The following is a 20,433-nucleotide window of genomic DNA, read 5'->3' on the forward strand; positions in this document are numbered from 1 at the left end:
ACTATCACAGAAAAAAACAATGAAATAATTGAAACAGTAGAAACATACTATCAAAAACTGTATGAGCGTAAAGATACCCAAGAGGAGATAATGGTAGAGGTTTTAAACTTCATTGAAAAAACAGTGACTGATAATGGGCTTTTAACACAGGATTTTACACCTGCAGAACTACATACATGTGCAAAACAATTGAAGAAGGCAAAATCTCCGGGCGAAGACGGCCTCTGCTCGGAATTTTACCTGACTTTTTGGGACATTTTAGCACCAGATTTACTCACTGTTTTTAATGAACTGGACAAAACACACCGACTACCAGACAGTTTTAGAGTAGGGATAGTCACGTTACTGCATAAGAAGGGAGACAAAACTGACCTGAACAACTGGCGTCCAATTACGCTTTTAAATGTTGATTGTAAACTTTTTAGCAAACTTTTAGCAATGCGTACGTCTGTGTTTTTAGAAGATTTGATCAACCCGGACCAAACCTGTGCCATCGCGGGGAGGAAGATCACGGACAGCCTCATTCTGATTCGTGACACCATCTGTTATGCGAGAGACAGAAATATGCGGCTAGTAGTCCTAAATTTAGACTTTGAGAAGGCTTTTGATCGGATCTCGCACCAGTACCTTTTTAGGCTACTGCAAAAATGGGGTTTCCCGGGAAGGTATCTAGAGTGGGTGGGCTTGCTGTATCGAGATATTACCAGCAAATTTGTGGTCAACGGGAACTTGACAAAAGCAGTACAGATTAACTGCGGCGTCCGTCAGGGCTGTCCCTTATCTGCCCTCCTCTATGTCCTATGCATAGAACCGTTGGCACAGATTTTGAGAAGGGACAAAATGATCGAGGGGGTGAGTATTCCAGGGGGCGGGGGGCTAACAACAAAGTGTGTTTTATATATGGACGATATTAACATCCTGTGCTCTGACATTTTATCCGTGACAAGGACCCTGGACTTGACTGACTGGTATGGAAGAGCATCTGGCTCTAAACTTAACAGAGACAAAACCCAAGCACAGTTTTACGGACCGTGGACCGGGACACAGAAGACAGGACTGCCCCTAACGGAGATACAAACAGACCAGAAGATACTTGGGATTAAATTCAGTAAGGGAGGGGGAGGGGATACAAACTGGGGCGACGTGATAGGGAAAGTGAGAAAAAAACTTGGCTTTTGGGGACTGAGAGAGCTGACTTTAGAGGGGAAGATTTTAATAATTAAAGCAGTCATTTTACCTTTGCTTTTATTAATCGGTTCAGTTTTTATCCCAAAAAGAAATGTGCTTTTAAATTTGGACCGTGCTATTTTTTACTTTATCTGGGGTTCTAAATGGGAAAAATTGAGGAGGGACACAATGAAAAAAACAAAAGAGAAAGGTGGGAAAGACGTGCCGGACCTCCAGCTCTTCTTGGGCAGCAGATATGTGGCCCTCCATCTGCAAAATGCTCTGGGACCATCCAGCAATCCCAAAAGTCAAGCAATGACACGATTCTGGATGGGATCATACCTCCGTAAATTAAAACTAATACCCAGCGATCAAAGACTTCCGGTGTCTTTTAACTTACCACCAGCACATTCTTTTATCCCCAAATTTTTAAGAAATTTTAAATTAGAAAATGAAGATTGTCACGTTTTAAAAAATCACAAGTCTCTCATCTCTATTGTGCAGGAGCGGCAAACAGTGAGTCAAGTGCGCGGGCTTGCATTCGGCAAGCTCACAACAGTTTGGCGCAACGTCAACCATCCTGCCCTCCCAAACAGACTCCGGGACCTGTCGTGGATGGTGGCTCACGAGATTCTCCCAGTCAGGGCCGTTATGCACTCCCGAGGAATGTCAGCGCACTCAACCTGCCCCCGACCTGGTTGTGGCGCCCAGGAGTCGGTGAGGCACCTCCTCTGGGAGTGCAGTGCTGCCGTAGACCTGTGGGCGACAGCCGGCCACCTGAGAAAATTCCCGGACTTGCCAGCAAGGGAGGTCCTAAATGAACAATACGTGCTCTATGGGGTGAGCCAAGTCGAGCGTTCCCGGGAGGAGTTTGCAGAAGACTGGCTCACCCTTGCCGCCATCAAAGACGCCATGTGGACCTCCAGAAACTTGCTGGTAAGGAGGCACAGGCAGACCCCCCCCGTGGCTGTGCTCCTAATGGCTGCAGGGACCATCGAAGCTGCACGCGGCAGGCCAAGGACACAGCCACCAAGAAGCGTCGCCTGTGCCCGCCCGGAGGAGGGAACCGGAGCTACACGATGAAGGTCTCGGCAGCGACGGCCTGGCTCTCCGGGAGAGGCAGGAAGGAAGGAGCACAAAGAGTGACTCGGCAGGTCCTGGACAAGCGCTGTTTGAGAGGGTGGGATGAAGACCCACTTAGTAATGCAGTGCTACGCTCCTGCACAATAGATATGAATGTGGTTTTTACATTTTTAAATTGTTTTTATTTTTACATAATATGTTAAGGACAAAATGAATGCTCCATATTGGAGAAATGTGATTTGTGATTGATTTAAAAGTGACAATAAAAACATGAAAAAGAAAAAATCTGTTCTTATCAGTTTAATATCTGATACGTCCCCTACCCGGGGACCATATATTAAATTGATTTTTGGAACTGGGAGATGGAATAGGGGCTTGCTCCGTCCACTCCACGCATCGACCTGGTATTGCAGTATCTCCAGGAACGGTGCAATCCCTGAAATTGTCAAATAAAAACCGCTAGAATTTTGGGATAATTCGGTACTTATTAAGTATCAGTAAGCCATTTTGATTCGCGTATGCATAATAGAAACGCGATGTTTACATTACGAGGTGACAGGAGCATTTTAGATGGACATTACGGTGCAGTGGGTGCTGCACCAGCCTTGTTGGAGAAGGTTAAACTAATAAAGTGTTTAATCTTAGTAAGATATTCATTTGTGTGCAACTTTTGCTGTCATGTTATTAAAAGTTTTGTGATCGTGACAGTATACATGTCATGTGAATGGAGGTCCTGTAGGTGGCAGTAGCATTTTAGATGCACATCCAACACACTCCTAACCGAATGTGTTGGTCTGCTTGTGACGTCAAAAAAGCATTACTTGGATATGTTCACGTGATATGAAACCATCGCTTCACATAGTGTGCGCGTGAATGACTCTCGTGCTCGCGCCGCATCCAACTCATACTTACCTGGCAGGGGAGATACCATGATCAAGAAGGTGGTTCACCCAGGGTGAGGCTCAGCCATTGCACTCCGGCTGTGCTGACCCCTGCGAATTCCCTAAATGTGGGAATCTCGACTGCATAATTTCTGATAGTGGGGGACTGCGTTCGCGCTCTCCCCTGATCAATATGTGAATAATAATACATGAGAAAAATCAGGATAGGATGCACATGAGTTCGCTCCGCACAGAAACACCCTGACCGTAATTTAAAAAGTACTTCAGCTGTAGTTAGGAATAATTATAATAGTTTGAAGGGTTCTCGTCCAAATTGATGAATAGAGGTAGTTCAGCTCCACTACGTTAACGGCGATCGAGTGCTACTGTCATTTTGCCAACAAGCAGGAAACAGGAAGTAGTCAATAGTAGCCAATAAGTGTCTTTTTGTCAAAATGTTGATTAAACGGCTACTCTGTTTCAGCCACAGCATTATACCAACCGAGTGTTATTGCAAATGACTAATTATTTTCGTCAGTTAAAAATCTATTCTCATACGGCAGAAGGAGTTCAGTTTATTTATTCATCCATGGTTTAATGCCGAATTCTATTGGGTCGACGTGAAGCACGTGACACAAAACATGCACAAACACACGAACATCTGAAAACATTCACATTAATGTTCAACACGTTCGATGCGTTGTTTGGCGTGTCGGGTGATGTGTGTAACCGCAACTTAAAGTTGTAGTCTCTGGAATTGAGTTCTTGCCTCTGACCCTTTGTGGGTATCGCTTCTCGGCCTTTTGGCTAAGATCAAGTGTAGTATCTGTTCTTATCAGTTTAATATCTGATACGTCCCCTACCCGGGGACCATATATTAAATTGATTTTTGGAACTGGGAGATGGAATAGGGGCTTGCTCCGTCCACTCCACGCATCGACCTGGTATTGCAGTATCTCCAGGAACGGTGCAATCCCTGAAATTGTCAAATAAAAACCGCTAGAATTTTGGGATAATTCGGTACTTATTAAGTATCAGTAAGCCATTTTGATTCGCGTATGCATAATAGAAACGCGATGTTTACATTATGAGGTGACAGGAGCATTTTAGATGGACATTACGGTGCAGTGGGTGCTGCACCAGCCTTGTTGGAGAAGGTTAAACTAATAAAGTGTTTAATCTTAGTAAGATATTCATTTGTGTGCAACTTTTGCTGTCATGTTATTAAAAGTTTTGTGATCGTGACAGTATACATGTCATGTGAATGGAGGTCCTGTAGGTGGCAGTAGCATTTTAGATGCACATCCAACACACTCCTAACCGAATGTGTTGGTCTGCTTGTGACGTCAAAAAAGCATTACTTGGATATGTTCACGTGATATGAAACCATCGCTTCACATAGTGTGCGCGTGAATGACTCTCGTGCTCGCGCCGCATCCAACTCATACTTACCTGGCAGGGGAGATACCATGATCAAGAAGGTGGTTCACCCAGGGTGAGGCTCAGCCATTGCACTCCGGCTGTGCTGACCCCTGCGAATTCCCCAAATGTGGGAATCTCGACTGCATAATTTCTGATAGTGGGGGACTGCGTTCGCGCTCTCGCCTGATCAATATGTGAATAATAATACATGAGAAAAATCAGGATAGGATGCACGTGAGTTCGCTCCGCACAGAAACACCCTGACCGTAATTTAAAAAGTACTTCAGCTGTAGTTAGGAATAATTATAATAATTTGAAGGGTTCTCGTCCAAATTGATGAATAGAGGTAGTTCAGCTCCACTACGTTAACGGCGATCGAGTGCTACTGCCATTTTGCCAACAAGCAGGAAACAGGAAGTAGTCAATAGTAGCCAATAAGTGTCTTTTTGTCAAAATGTTGATTAAACGGCTACTCTGTTTCAGCCACAGCATTATACCAACCGAGTGTTATTGCAAATGACTAATTATTTTCGTCAGTTAAAAATCTATTCTCATACGGCAGAAGGAGTTCAGTTTATTTATTCATCCATGGTTTAATGCCGAATTCTATTGGGTCGACGTGAAGCACGTGACACAAAACATGCACAAACACACGAACATCTGAAAACATTCACATTAATGTTCAACACGTTCGATGCGTTGTTTGGCGTGTCGGGTGATGTGTGTAACCGCAACTTAAAGTTGTAGTCTCTGGAATTGAGTTCTTGCCTCTGACCCTTTGTGGGTATCGCTTCTCGGCCTTTTGGCTAAGATCAAGTGTAGTATCTGTTCTTATCAGTTTAATATCTGATACGTCCCCTACCCGGGGACCATATATTAAATTGATTTTTGGAACTGGGAGATGGAATAGGGGCTTGCTCCGTCCACTCCACGCATCGACCTGGTATTGCAGTATCTCCAGGAACGGTGCAATCCCTGAAATTGTCAAATAAAAACCGCTAGAATTTTGGGATAATTCGGTACTTATTAAGTATCAGTAAGCCATTTTGATTCGCGTATGCATAATAGAAACGCGATGTTTACATTATGAGGTGACAGGAGCATTTTAGATGGACATTACGATGCAGTGGGTGCTGCACCAGCCTTGTTGGAGAAGGTTAAACTAATAAAGTGTTTAATCTTAGTAAGATATTCATTTGTGTGCAACTTTTGCTGTCATGTTATTAAAAGTTTTGTGATCGTGACAGTATACATGTCATGTGAAAGGAGGTCCTGTAGGTGGCAGTAGCATTTTAGATGCACATCCAACACACTCCTAACCGAATGTGTTGGTTCTTTTTGTTACGTCAAAAAAGCATTACTTGGATATGTTCACGTGATATGAAACCATCGCTTCACATAGTGTGCGCGTGAATGACTCTCGTGCTCGCGCCGCATCCAACTCATACTTACCTGGCAGGGGAGATACCATGATCAAGAAGGTGGTTCACCCAGGGTGAGGCTCAGCCATTGCACTCCGGCTGTGCTGACCCCTGCGAATTCCCCAAATGTGGGAATCTCGACTGCATAATTTCTGATAGTGGGGGACTGCGTTCGCGCTCTCCCCTGATCAATATGTGAATAATAATACATGAGAAAAATCAGGATAGGATGCACATGAGTTCGCTCCGCACAGAAACACCCTGACCGTAATTTAAAAAGTACTTCAGCTGTAGTTAGGAATAATTATAATAATTTGAAGGGTTCTCGTCCAAATTGATGAATAGAGGTAGTTCAGCTCCACTACGTTAACGGCGATCGAGTGCTACTGTCATTTTGCCAACAAGCAGGAAACAGGAAGTAGTCAATAGTAGCCAATAAGTGTCTTTTTGTCAAAATGTTGATTAAACGGCTACTCTGTTTCAGCCACAGCATTATACCAACCGAGTGTTATTGCAAATGACTAATTATTTTCGTCAGTTAAAAATCTATTCTCATACGGCAGAAGGAGTTCAGTTTATTTATTCATCCATGGTTTAATGCCGAATTCTATTGGGTCGACGTGAAGCACGTGACACAAAACATGCACAAACACACGAACATCTGAAAACATTCACATTAATGTTCAACACGTTCGATGCGTTGTTTGGCGTGTCGGGTGATGTGTGTAACCGCAACTTAAAGTTGTAGTCTCTGGAATTGAGTTCTTGCCTCTGACCCTTTGTGGGTATCGCTTCTCGGCCTTTTGGCTAAGATCAAGTGTAGTATCTGTTCTTATCAGTTTAATATCTGATACGTCCCCTACCCGGGGACCATATATTAAATTGATTTTTGGAACTGGGAGATGGAATAGGGGCTTGCTCCATCCACTCCACGCATCGACCTGGTATTGCAGTATCTCCAGGAACGGTGCACCCCCTGAAATTGTCAAATAAAAACCGCTATAATTTTGGGATAATTCGGTACTTATTAAGTATCAGTAAGCCATTTTTATTCGCGTATGCATAATAATAGAAACGCGATGTTTACATTATGAGGTGACAGGAGCATTTTAGATGGACATTACGGTGCAGTGGGTGCTGCACCAGCCTTGTTGGAGAAGGTTAAACTAATAAAGTGTTTAATCTTAGTAAGATATTCATTTGTGTGCAACTTTTGCTGTCATGTTATTAAAAGTTTTGTGATCGTGACAGTATACATGTCATGTGAATGGAGGTCCTGTAGGTGGCAGTAGCATTTTAGATGCACATCCAACACACTCCTAACCGAATGTGTTGGTCTGCTTGTGACGTCAAAAAAGCATTACTTGGATATGTTCACGTGATATGAAACCATCGCTTCACATAGTGTGCGCGTGAATGACTCTCGTGCTCGCGCCGCATCCAACTCATACTTACCTGGCAGGGGAGATACCATGATCAAGAAGGTGGTTCACCCAGGGTGAGGCTCAGCCATTGCACTCCGGCTGTGCTGACCCCTGCGAATTCCCCAAATGTGGGAATCTCGACTGCATAATTTCTGATAGTGGGGGACTGCGTTCGCGCTCTCGCCTGATCAATATGTGAATAATAATACATGAGAAAAATCAGGATAGGATGCACATGAGTTCGCTCCGCACAGAAACACCCTGACCGTAATTTAAAAAGTACTTCAGCTGTAGTTAGGAATAATTATAATAATTTGAAGGGTTCTCGTCCAAATTGATGAATAGAGGTAGTTCAGCTCCACTACGTTAACGGCGATCGAGTGCTACTGTCATTTTGCCAACAAGCAGGAAACAGGAAGTAGTCAATAGTAGCCAATAAGTGTCTTTTTGTCAAAATGTTGATTAAACGGCTACTCTGTTTCAGCCACAGCATTATACCAACCGATTGTTATTGCAAATGACTAATTATTTTCGTCAGTTAAAAATCTATTCTCATACGGCAGAAGGAGTTCAGTTTATTTATTCATCCATGGTTTAATGCCGAATTCTATTGGGTCGACGTGAAGCACGTGACACAAAACATGCACAAACACACGAACATCTGAAAACATTCACATTAATGTTCAACACGTTCGATGCGTTGTTTGGCGTGTCGGGTGATGTGTGTAACCGCAACTTAAAGTTGTAGTCTCTGGAATTGAGTTCTTGCCTCTGACCCTTTGTGGGTATCGCTTCTCGGCCTTTTGGCTAAGATCAAGTGTAGTATCTGTTCTTATCAGTTTAATATCTGATACGTCCCCTACCCGGGGACCATATATTAAATAGATTTTTGGAACTGGGAGATGGAATAGGGGCTTGCTCCGTCCACTCCACGCATCGACCTGGTATTGCAGTATCTCCAGGAACGGTGCAATCCCTGAAATTGTCAAATAAAAACCGCTAGAATTTTGGGATAATTCGGTACTTATTAAGTATCAGTAAGCCATTTTGATTCGCGTATGCATAATAGAAACGCGATGTTTACATTATGAGGTGACAGGAGCATTTTAGATGGACATTACGGTGCAGTGGGTGCTGCACCAGCCTTGTTGGAGAAGGTTAAACTAATAAAGTGTTTAATCTTAGTAAGATATTCATTTGTGTGCAACTTTTGCTGTCATGTTATTAAAAGTTTTGTGATCGTGACAGTATACATGTCATGTGAATGGAGGTCCTGTAGGTGGCAGTAGCATTTTAGATGCACATCCAACACACTCCTAACCGAATGTGTTGGTTCTTTTTGTTACGTCAAAAAAGCATTACTTGGATATGTTCACGTGATATGAAACCATCGCTTCACATAGTGTGCGCGTGAATGACTCTCGTGCTCGCGCCGCATCCAACTCATACTTACCTGGCAGGGGAGATACCATGATCAAGAAGGTGGTTCACCCAGGGTGAGGCTCAGCCATTGCACTCCGGCTGTGCTGACCCCTGCGAATTCCACAAATGTGGGAATCTCGACTGCATAATTTCTGATAGTGGGGGACAGCGTTCACGCTCTCCCCTGATCAATATGTGAATAATAGTACATGACAAAAATCAGGATAGGATGCACATGAGTTCGCTCCGCACAGAAACACCCTGACCGTAATTTAAAAAGTACTTCAGCTGTAGTTAGGAATAATTATAATAATTTGAAGGGTTCTCGTCCAAATTGATGAATAGAGGTAGTTCAGCTCCACTACGTTAACGGCGATCGAGTGCTACTGTCATTTTGCCAACAAGCAGGAAACAGGAAGTAGTCAATAGTAGCCAATAAGTGTCTTTTTGTCAAAATGTTGATTAAACGGCTACTCTGTTTCAGCCACAGCATTATACCAACCGAGTGTTATTGCAAATGACTAATTATTTTCGTCAGTTAAAAATCTATTCTCATACGGCAGAAGGAGTTCAGTTTATTTATTCATCCATGGTTTAATGCCGAATTCTATTGGGTCGACGTGAAGCACGTGACACAAAACATGCACAAACACACGAACATCTGAAAACATTCACATTAATGTTCAACACGTTCGATGCGTTGTTTGGCGTGTCGGGTGATGTGTGTAACCGCAACTTAAAGTTGTAGTCTCTGGAATTGAGTTCTTGCCTCTGACCCTTTGTGGGTATCGCTTCTCGGCCTTTTGGCTAAGATCAAGTGTAGTATCTGTTCTTATCAGTTTAATATCTGATACGTCCCCTACCCGGGGACCATATATTAAATTGATTTTTGGAACTGGGAGATGGAATAGTGGCTTGCTCCGTCCACTCCACGCATCTTGCCTCTCAACGGTCCTCTGAGTCTCCCCTGTCTGCAGAGAAGAGGGGAAGGCCCGTGAGCTCAGATAGCGAGGTGGGGGAGTTCAGGGTCTTCCCCTCGAGCTCACCAAATGAACTCTCCTTTTTAAACATAGTACTGCAATCAACGCCAAAAAGCAAAAACACTATGAATTTAAGGTTGCGTGAGCGATCACCACCTCGAGTGCCTCTGAGAGATGACCAGTGTTTTAGCTCTGCCCCTTTTGCTGAGGTAAAGGAAGAAATAAGCTCTCGAGAAATACCTTAGCTACTGCCTTGTTTTAAAAAAAATTTATGTTCTCTTAAAATTTTGTAACCTTATCTGTGTTTTTTAAATTTTTAATCATACCTATGACCCTCACCTTCTCAACTATTAACGTTAGAAGCGTGAAGTCAAAGATTAGAGCTCAGAGCGTTTTAACATTTTTAAAAACTTTTAAATCTGATCTGTTTTTAATCCAAGAATGTGGCATACCCTTTTTAAGAAATTATAAACAGTGGGAGGAAATGTGGCCACACCCATCATTATGGAGTGGCTCAAACGAAAATAGAAATGATGGAGTGGCTATTTTAATAAATAATCCTCAGATTGTTTTAAAGGGGAGCACAGTGGTGAGAGACGGACGAGCACTTTTAGCACACTTAACTTTTACAGAACAGGATTTTAGCATTTTAAATATTTATGGTTCTAATGAAAAGCATGACAGGTATGATATTTTAGAGAATTTGCAGTCCCACATGCTCGGTCATAACCCACTAATTATGGGAGGCGATTTTAATTGTATTTTAAATAGGAAGGACAGGAAGGGAGCCGGGGAGGATTTTAAAATTGACAAAACATCGGTTTTATTGCAAGATATGTGCCGCGTATTCAAATTAGATTGACTGCTTTAAAACCATGCATCCAAGAGAGGAGGGCTTCACCTGGTTTAGTGGTGACGGCACCAGAGCCTCTCGCATAGATTACATATTTACACGGGGTTGGACACAGACTGATGCTAGATTAACTCCTGTCTTTTTCTCAGATCACCTAATGCTGTCTTGCACCCTTTCACTTTCTTCTGGAGTGACTTTTGGAAGAGGTCTGTGGAAATTGAACTGCTCCCTGCTTGAGGATGAGGCCTTGGTCTCTCAGTAAAGGGAGCGGTACAAGGACTGGCAGACCCTTCAAGACCTTTACAAATCACGGGCACAGTGGTGGGAAATGCTGAAGGTAAGGACTCAGACTTTTTTTAAAAAAGCAGGAAGAGAGAAGAAAATCAAGGAAATGAAATGTATGCTGGGAATGCAAAAGAGACTGCAAAGGTATTTTAATTTAACACAAAAGGGGATAAATTTTAATGATGAAATTAAAGAGAAAAAAGAAATGAGAGCTATGGCAGATATCCAAAGCAAAGGGTTTTTATTAAGGAGCAGAGAAAAGGAAATCGAAGAAGGTGAAAAATGCACCAGGTACTTCTTTAAAAAAATTATGAGCAAGGGTGGGGGCATTTTTAAACTAAAAAAAGAAAACGGGACTATCACAGAAAAAAACAATGAAATAATTGAAGCAGTAGAAACATACTATCAAAAACTGTATGAGCGTAAAGATACCCAAGAGGAGATAATGGTAGAGGTTTTAAACTTCATTGAAAAAACAGTGACTGATAATGGGCTTTTAACACAGGATTTTTCACCTGCAGACATACATGTGCAAAACAATTGAAGAAGGCAAAATCTCCGGGCGAAGACGGCCTCTGCTCGGAATTTTACCTGACTTTTTGGGACATTTTAGCACCAGATTTACTCACTGTTTTTAATGAACTGGACAAAACACACCGACTACCAGACAGTTTTAGAGTAGGGATAGTCACTTTACTGCATAAGAAGGGAGACAAAACTGACCTGAACAACTGGCGTCCAATTACGCTTTTAAATGTTGATTGTAAACTTTTTAGCAAACTTTTAGCAATGCGTATGTCTGTGCGACGTGATAGGGAAAGTGAGAAAAAAACTTGGCTTTTGGGGACTGAGAGAGCTGACTTTAGAGGGGAAGATTTTAATAATTAAAGCAGTCATTTTACCTTTGCTTTTATTAATCGGTTCAGTTTTTATCCCAAAAAGAAATGTGCTTTTAGATTTGGACCGTGCTATTTTTTACTTTATCTGGGGTTCTAAATGGGAAAAACTGAGGAGGGACACAATGAAAAAAACAAAAGAGAAAGGTGGGAAAGGCGTGCCGGACCTCCAGCTCTTCTTGGGCAGCAGATATGTGGCCCTTGAAGGTATTATTTGATTACTATATTAAGTGTAATCTTTGCGTGTTCAAAATAATTGAAAAATGAGATCTGATGAAGAAGCTTCTTTTGCAAAAGATTTATTTTAGGAGCTCCTAAAAGACACAAGACATGCTTACATTCAAAGGTGATGTTAAGCCTCGAGTGTGTCCATATGAAAAACACACAGTCGCTTTATAGATGAAAAAAGCATACTCCTCCTCTGAGGCTGGACAAAGGGTTAGCAATTATAATAGACAGACAAGTGATTTATTGACATGTTTACTCCAGTTTCGTCCAAAGCCGGAAATATATGATTAGACAGGTATGCGACCTAGACTCCCTCAGACCCACAGTGTTATCAACTTGAGAACATGCCTCCCATATGCATTCCTATCTCACCAGCTGGAAGGGAGTGAAAAGTGTTATTCATTACAATACAGTTATATGTCCAATATATTTCACACAAACATTATCACAGTTATATGGCATCTATATACTATAAGTAGATTCATAAACAGTAAAAATATGCATAGAAAATGTTAAATGTCTTCACTCTCCATCTGCAAAATGCTCTGGGACCATCCAGCAATCCCAAAAGTCAAGCAATGACACGATTCTGGATGGGATCATACCTCCGTAAATTAAAACTAATACCCTACTAATAGTAGATTCATAAACAGTAAAAATATGCATAGAAAATGTTAAATGTCTTCAGTCCCTCAATGAACAAAATATATTTGTTCAAAATAAGACATTAAATCCCTTAGAAATAGTCTAGAGAAAAATTCCAGCCGGATCTTCATCTGATGTCGCCAGCGCGGTCATAGCTTTTAGAAGTTACAGATTCTACCATCATATAAGACGACTTGTTTTGTACATCTTGCTTTTCAATGGCTGTGGCAATAAGCCGCGTGCACAACGATCTCAAACCAGGAATACAGCAACAACCGCAAGTTGTCAAAAGCTGAAACCAAATTTTTATATCTTCCAAAAGCATCCATCCAGTTATCCCAAATTGACCTATCGATACCGGACTGCTCTTTCATTTTTTTTTTTTAAGTGTTCGGAGTCCCTCAATGGCATTGGTTAAACTTCCATCCGGTGCAGTGTAATTAGGAATAAAAGTACAACATTGTTCTGCGAACATTGAACAAACACCACCCCTTTCTGCAAGTAACATATCAAGGGCTATATGATTCTGATTTAGTCATTTTAGGTTGTTCTGTCTTACTCATAGTTTTATCAATGCAAATTTTAATTGGAAAATAGGGATCAGTTCCAGAGAACCATGCCCACAGCATTAGGCCATAACAAAAGGTGTTATTTATGGTTACATTAGGTGGCCGGATATTACCTTCAGGAAGAACAAAAGTTAATTCGAATTGATGTCCCATTCTTCTCAATGTTACTCTCTTGCTAAAAAAAAAAAACTGCCTCACCACTGGACGGCCAGTATCGGCCACTTTGGGTGGTAATGAAGGTGCTCCAGTCCAGTCGTAAAACACTACCTGTCAAATACCACCAGTACTTGAGCCAAAGGCCCCCCTTCGTCGGCCCCCCACTACTAAATCCCTTCAAAGATTTAATGGGGAGTTTGACAGATGTGTTTGTGTTAGGAGCAACGGTCAGGACAATTGAGTTATTATACGCCCAGTTCATTATCCATTGGAATTTGGGTAGAAATAACATTTCTTTTACCGGTGTGTTGTATTCAAACTCACGTCAAGGGGTTTCATGAAAAACCAAAATGGCACAACAATTAACAAGAGAAAAACCGTCACAATGCAGCAATTAGTAGCAGAGTTCTTCATCGAAGCCATCTTGAGAAGAAGTTCTTTCGTCGAAGGAGAAGGATGTTTGTCAGTCGTTGGTTGATGATTTTTTATTTTTTTTTTAGAGGCGTTGTCAGCCTTTTTCCGAACCCTGGCTCACTGCCAGAGATTGCAGGAAAGGTCACGGGACTTCATTCCCAGTGTGACTCTATCCTTGTGAATTGATGAAAAGGGGCATGTGACTCAAATCACCATTGAGTGATTTCGCCTTCAAACAGCAGATTGACACTTGGTCAGCTTTGCCCATGGAAAAGGCACTACAATGAATCTCCTTCCAGGACCTCCTACGCTGCAGCTTCCCTCCTTGGACAGCTTGTCAGGTAGACACTGGAAACGGCGTGGTGGGGCTCGGTGAGATGGCTCCAACTGGTGTGGGCGTAGATCATCAGATGGTTGCCCTTGGTGGCATTGTTGAACCAGAAACAGCCGGCCTTGTAGATGAGAGATGATACCAAGTATCTCCTTTCCGATACAAGCGCACCGCACAGGATGTACGCTCCTTGACCTTAAATGGACCTAGCCAATGAGGACAAGACCATTTCGGTTTAGTTACTTTCAACCACACATATTCACAATCATTTATTTTTGAAGGAACATCTGTTTAGCTTAGAGAATGTAGACACTATCTCTTTAATTACCGGGGGCCTCTCAACGTGTGACTCCCCAGCGGAACATTGGGGGCGGGAAACAGCCTGTTTTTATGACCCTCAAAAGGAGTCCAACCTTTTTATATCTTAGGAAGTTTTTGTTTTTTCAAATGGGTTCGTCTAATCCAATATTCCTAAGAAGCCCTTATAATAGTAGATAATGATTAATCAAATATTTTACCATGATATTTACTGTTGTAGATTTAGCATAAATGTACTTTTTATCATACATCAAATTTCTGTATTTTTTACGCTGTTTTTTATTATAGCAGTGTAAATCATTTAAAAACAACATCATCTTAACCCAAAACTGCTCATGTCCGGCCGGGCCATAAACAGTCTGAGAAGAGATTTATATATATTTATACCTTTTAATAAACACTGCAGTCCTACAGTTCATTTTTACAACTTGTCTCATAAAATAATGTCCACCAGGTGTCCCAATGTTCCTTCCACACCTAAATGGCAAATTCCATGGGCTCTAGAAATTATACTTTTCAAATGTTTCTGAAATTGAATATACTTACCTTATTTTCTGCTATTCGGGTTGTCTTTTGTCATCTTTGTAGAACTTACTTCCCTCCAAGTCAAATCCTCTCCATTCTCCATCTGTGAATTAATTCACTCACATACTATAGAAGTATCACCTCATTCAGACTAACTTATAGTCCTATATTGATTTAATTTAACATGAACTGTTTGTGTGCATACCTTCCTTCGTGACACACACAGACAGACCAGTAACTGACTCCCTCATCTGATAAAGATCAATTTTGATCATTTCAGACCTGAATGTGAAAACTGCAGCCGCTTACAAATTGCTGCTTCAAAAAGGGAAAAAAACTGACACCTTGTGTCCTGTTGATAATAAAAATAAAAATGGGGGAATTTGGCCAACACCAAGACTACAGGAGCAGATCCTGCTTAGTCTTGCAACAATTCCTAAAAACAAAACCCTTGGAGGCGCAAATTTGAATTCTGTCCAGGCAACACAGGGTGAGGAAAAAACAAACTAACTGTAAAATAAGAAAAAATATCAAAATACCTACTTCAAATAAACCAAAAAGTAATCTTAAAATGCTAATTATCCTCCCCTCTTCTACAGAGTAGCGGGGCTTGTACAACACAGTAGGCAACTTTGCAGATCATGACCCAATTAAAAATCAGTGCTGCGACCTTAATCAAAATTAAAAAAATCTAACCAGCAATTTTGCCGTAAGTGTTCCACATCTGAGTCCAATCCAGAAGCTAAAATTCAAAAGGAAAATGGGCAAAAAATTAGAAGACCAAATTTAACAAGCATCAAACAACGGAAAATATAGTAATAAAGATTAGAATAAATTTTATACTACCCTAATTCACATAAGCCGTTCTCAACTTCCGAAACTGCGTTGCTATAGATCACATCTCCCTTACCGACACAGTACAGAGTGCAAACTGTACTCAAAACAGACCAAAATATGACTCAAAGGCCGATCTCAGATGACTCGAACTTTGAGTCCACACTGGAGTTCATATTCCTTCCTGTCCTTGTTGATAGCAGTTTATGCAGGGCAAAGTTCAAAGCAGGCCTTAGCTGTCACTGGAGACCCCTGACAGTTTCATCAGGACGGCTGTGATGAGAGTTTGAGATGTCTGCTCAAAGAGTTGATGGACATTTTGCTCAGATAATTCATAAGAGTCATTGAACAGTCTCATGGCGAGCGGATTTGCAGTATACCATCCTTTTCGCAGTCCGTGTGATCACTTCCCCCCCCCCGAAAGTGACCATTGTTCAGTTCGCCGTCCACTCTGTGCCCAACAGCCAGGTTATTCCAGCACGTTGGAGACACCCAAGAACAACACCTCTCGTCAAAGATTGAACCTGCCTGAAACACTTATACACTCGGAACAGACAGAGGGAGATGAGATCACAGCAAGAGATTTATATGCTTGTTATAATTAAAAATAATAATTTTCTCAAAAAAATATGTATTTTGTAGTTTTATTTAAATATGTTCACTACACTATAGCAAGTAGTATTACTATATTTACGCATATGTCTACCATAGACTCCTTCTTCATTACAGTTACCTTAAATTATGCTTCCACATGGAGGGAAGTCTCAAATTCCAGGACTTCTCAGACTTCTAGAATGGGACTCAGATAAGGACAAAGGTTAAATCATTTTCACACCTACGAATAAGTTATCAGAGATGCAGGGGAAATCAAAAAATCAAAAATGAAAAATCTATTTCAATTAAAATTTGGTTTTATTACTTATTCAACTATATTAAAATTTGGTTTTATTACTCATTCAACTATAAAAACACAGACCAGATTTTTAAAAAATAAATAAATAAATAATAATATGGATAGTGGCCTGTAGTTATCATCTAGACCTCTTTATCTTTCCGCATTCTTCTCTTACCTAGAAAAAAGAAAAGCTCCCATTACAGGACACATTGCCCTCTGACTCCTATTTTCCACACAAATCCCCCTCCTCTCTTCCAAGACACAGGGAAGGAGCAGAAAAAGGGGGAGGGAAAATCACATTCAAAACCTATTTTTTTCTACATTCCTATACGAAAAACAAACGCCATTATCACACCAGTCTTTTCTACTCAAAAACAACACCAAACATACAGTTAAAGATTTAAAAAAAAAACAAATGAAATATCCATCCACACATTTCTTATTCCCAATTACAGATTCAGTTAACTTCCAAACCACCCGGATAGCCCCCACTTTCCTTATCTAGGTCTCATTCGATTACTCAACAATTCTCTCAACTTTTTCAAACTTTTGGGGCACATACGCACACACATACCAACTAGAAAAATTCCCATTATAATCACACAATTGACCCTAGTCATTTTATAACAAAAAAAAACATTCTCTCCTAATCACACAAGTCACACATGCTCCAAATTAGTACGCCATCTAGAACCAATAGACTGTGGAATCTCCGCATGCCGAGCCAATTCCAATCCGAAAACTTTTGCCTTATTTAATCTATTTTCCGGGTCATGTCTCATTTCCAACAATTTTAAGCTGGCGGAGATTTTAGCCTAGCATTCACCACGCGTTCATCAAACACGTTGCCGTTAGCCGAGCCGTGGCTAGCGGACTCGCTCAACAGTTTTACGAGCAACTTTCACAGAGCTACCCAACGCTAACATTCTAGCACAAACCAACATTTGGTCCACGACCCCACATTGTCTAACTTTTCTTCCATTCGAAGAAACTATAGATGTGTTTTTCACGGAGGTAATCAGCATCTGGCGCTGTTTACACAATCAACTTCTACAGACTTCATTAATGCAATCAGACATGTCTCAGATTTTAACGGTGGGAACTAACCTTTATCACAATTAGTCCGCATCCATTCATTTAAAAGATTTTTCATCTTCCGCCGTCGCCGTGGTGGCAGCGCTTCAGCCATGACGAGTGTTGCGGCCGTGACTTGTTCGCTTAGCGACAAGCTTTGAGTATGGACCGGAAGTTTACGCAAATCAAACCACCCTGAGTCTCGGTCAAAAATGTCGTCCATTATATGTAGTAATTTAGTCGTTATAATATTTATAAAGTCAGTGACGTCTCACTTATGATACTAAAATAGAACAGATCAAAACTATTCTCATTTATCCCCCCAAAAAATTATTATATATATACTGTATTTTTAGAAAAAGAAAAAGAAAAAACGAAACAGAAATCAAATATCTTTTTTGCGCGACTTACTAAAATACTTATCCGGATCTTCGCGGGCGGCTTCTTCACAGCTCTCGCTTCCAATGTGAATGACATCACACGAGCGGCTTAATTCATAGCTCTCGCTTCCAATGTGAATATCACACGAGCGGCTTAATTCGACACAACACACACACCCCGCGGAATTATGTCCCACGGTTTTTAATAACCCACAGCACACACACCGTGTGAATGATACCACACGGGCGGCTTATCCTCTCCGCTCACTCCGTAAAATTATTCGGAGGGCTTATTCATACCAAAATAAAAATAAAAACAAGACAGCCTATTCCACCGCGGAACCAATCTCATATGCCGTTTCCGAACGGCGGAGCGCTCCCACTTGACGTCACTTCCGTATTCAACGGGCCAACCCATGCATGGTTCAATGTCGTAGTAATTGTCAAAATCGAGGACTTTCGCGTCCCTCCGTAACAAATACGACTTAAAAAGAAACCTAACTTGTTCACAGATCTCAAATACAATTTGGTACGGACGTAATGCAGCTCTGAGTAATCCCAAACAAACAGAATTTCTCTAAGTGGATAATTTGTCCACTCACCTTGTTAATATTTGCGCATTTAGAAATTCAGTTGTCCAAGATCATCACAGCTGTTGCAAAAACGTCCCAATTTGTCGCCGTCGGAGGTCACCAATTGAAGGTATTATTTGATTACTATATTAAGTGTAATCTTTGCGTGTTCAAAATAATTGAAAAATGAGATCTGATGAAGAAGCTTCTTTTGCAAAAGATTTATTTTAGGAGCTCCTAAAAGACACAACACATGCTTACATTCAAAGGTGATGTTAAGCCTCGAGTGTGTCCATATGAAAAACACACAGTCGCTTTATAGATGAAAAAAGCATACTCCTCCTCTGAGGCTGGACAAAGGGTTAGCAATTATAATAGACGGACAAGTGATTTATTGACATGTTTACTCCAGTTTCGTCCAAAGCCGGAAATATATGATTAGACAGGTATGCGACCTAGACTCCCTCAGACCCACAGTGTTATCAACTTGAGAACATGCCTCCCCATGTGCATTCCTATCTCACCAGCTGGAAGGGAGTGAAAAGTGTTATTCATTACAATACAGTTATATGTCCAATATATTTCACACAAACATTATCACAGTTATATGGCATCTATATACTATAAGTAGATTCATAAACAGTAAAAATATGCATAGAAAATGTTAAATGTCTTCACTCTCCATCTGCAAAATGCTCTGGGACCATCCAGCAATCCCAAAAGTCAAGCAATGACACGATTCTGGATGGGATCATACCTCCGTAAATTAAAACTAATACCCAGCGATCAAAGACTTCCGGTGTCTTTTAACTTACCACCAGCACATTCTTTTATCCCCAATTTTTTAAGAAATTTTAAATTAGAAAATGAAGATTGTCACGTTTTAAAAAATCACAAGTCTCTCATCTCTATTGTGCAGGAGCGGCAAACAGTGAGTCAAGTGCGCGGGCTTGCATTCGGCAAGCTCACAACAGTTTGGCGCAACGTCAACCATCCTGCCCTCCCAAACAGACTCCGGGACCTGTCGTGGATGGTGGCTCACGAGATTCTCCCAGTCAGGGCCGTTATGCACTCCCGAGGAATGTCAGCACACTCAACCTGCCCCCGACCTGGTTGTGGCGCCCAGGAGTCGGTGAGGCACCTCCTCTGGGAGTGCAGTGCTGCCGTAGACCTGTGGGCGACAGCTGGCCACCTGAGAAAATTCCCGGACCCTGCCAGCAAGGGAGGTCCTAAATGAACAATACGTGCTCTATGGGGTGAGCCAAGTCAAGCGTTCCCGGGAGGAGTTTGCAAAAGACTGGTTCACCCTTGCCGCCATCAAAGACGCCATGTGGACCTCCAGAAACTTGCTGGTAAGGAGGCACAGGCAGACCCCCCGTGGCTGTGCTCCTAATGGCTGCAGGGACCATCGAAGCTGCACGCGGCAGGCCAAGGACACAGCCACCAAGAAGCGTCGCCTGTGCCCGCCCGGAGGAGGGAACCGGAGCTACACGATGAAGGTCTCGGCGGCGGCGGCGGCCTGGCTCTCCGGGAGGGGCGGGAGGGAGGAAGCACGGAGAGTGGCTCGGCGGGTCCTGGGCAAGCGCTGTTTGAGAGGGTGGGATGAAGACCCACTTAGTAATGCAGTGCTACGCTCCTGCACAATAGATATGAATGTG

The 20,433-nt window shown here is 41.8% G+C and overlaps 1 long non-coding RNA gene, 10 other non-coding genes and 2 pseudogenes across 11 annotated transcripts; 12 read left to right on the forward strand and 1 right to left on the reverse strand.

The window, feature by feature from the left end:
* Window positions 1–2,494: 2,494 nt before the first annotated feature.
* LOC144049673 (U2 spliceosomal RNA) lies at window positions 2,495–2,688 on the forward strand. The gene has a single exon (XR_013293667.1). It is a non-coding gene; the product is annotated as a U2 spliceosomal RNA (small nuclear RNA).
* Window positions 2,689–3,154: 466 nt separating this feature from the next.
* On the forward strand, window positions 3,155–3,318 carry LOC144049715 (U1 spliceosomal RNA). The gene has a single exon (XR_013293703.1). It is a non-coding gene; the product is annotated as a U1 spliceosomal RNA (small nuclear RNA).
* A 600-nt stretch (window positions 3,319–3,918) lies between these two features.
* On the forward strand, window positions 3,919–4,109 carry LOC144049638 (U2 spliceosomal RNA). Its single transcript, XR_013293636.1, has one exon. It is a non-coding gene; the product is annotated as a U2 spliceosomal RNA (small nuclear RNA).
* Window positions 4,110–4,575: 466 nt separating this feature from the next.
* On the forward strand, window positions 4,576–4,739 carry LOC144049596 (U1 spliceosomal RNA). The gene has a single exon (XR_013293596.1). It is a non-coding gene; the product is annotated as a U1 spliceosomal RNA (small nuclear RNA).
* Window positions 4,740–5,339: 600 nt separating this feature from the next.
* Window positions 5,340–5,530, forward strand: LOC144049639 (U2 spliceosomal RNA). Its single transcript, XR_013293637.1, has one exon. It is a non-coding gene; the product is annotated as a U2 spliceosomal RNA (small nuclear RNA).
* A 467-nt stretch (window positions 5,531–5,997) lies between these two features.
* Window positions 5,998–6,161, forward strand: LOC144049706 (U1 spliceosomal RNA). The gene has a single exon (XR_013293694.1). It is a non-coding gene; the product is annotated as a U1 spliceosomal RNA (small nuclear RNA).
* Window positions 6,162–6,761: 600 nt separating this feature from the next.
* Window positions 6,762–6,952, forward strand: LOC144049613 (U2 spliceosomal RNA). Its single transcript, XR_013293612.1, has one exon. It is a non-coding gene; the product is annotated as a U2 spliceosomal RNA (small nuclear RNA).
* A 469-nt stretch (window positions 6,953–7,421) lies between these two features.
* On the forward strand, window positions 7,422–7,585 carry LOC144049597 (U1 spliceosomal RNA). Its single transcript, XR_013293597.1, has one exon. It is a non-coding gene; the product is annotated as a U1 spliceosomal RNA (small nuclear RNA).
* A 600-nt stretch (window positions 7,586–8,185) lies between these two features.
* Window positions 8,186–8,376, forward strand: LOC144049640 (U2 spliceosomal RNA). The gene has a single exon (XR_013293638.1). It is a non-coding gene; the product is annotated as a U2 spliceosomal RNA (small nuclear RNA).
* A 467-nt stretch (window positions 8,377–8,843) lies between these two features.
* Window positions 8,844–9,007, forward strand: LOC144049598 (U1 spliceosomal RNA). Its single transcript, XR_013293598.1, has one exon. It is a non-coding gene; the product is annotated as a U1 spliceosomal RNA (small nuclear RNA).
* Window positions 9,008–9,607: 600 nt separating this feature from the next.
* LOC144049661 (U2 spliceosomal RNA) lies at window positions 9,608–9,769 on the forward strand (annotated as a pseudogene).
* Window positions 9,770–11,734: 1,965 nt separating this feature from the next.
* Window positions 11,735–20,381, forward strand: LOC144048757 (uncharacterized; annotated as a pseudogene).
* Window positions 13,063–18,121, reverse strand: LOC144049445 (uncharacterized). The gene is made up of 3 exons (XR_013293568.1): window positions 17,857–18,121; window positions 15,042–15,123; window positions 13,063–14,383 (listed from the first exon to the last, which is right to left on the reverse strand). It is a non-coding gene; the product is annotated as an uncharacterized LOC144049445 (long non-coding RNA).
* Window positions 20,382–20,433: the final 52 nt, after the last annotated feature.

The sequence above is a fragment of the Vanacampus margaritifer genome, chromosome 3 (genome assembly GCF_051991255.1).
Source record: "Vanacampus margaritifer isolate UIUO_Vmar chromosome 3, RoL_Vmar_1.0, whole genome shotgun sequence".
NCBI lineage: Eukaryota > Metazoa > Chordata > Actinopteri > Syngnathiformes > Syngnathidae > Vanacampus > Vanacampus margaritifer.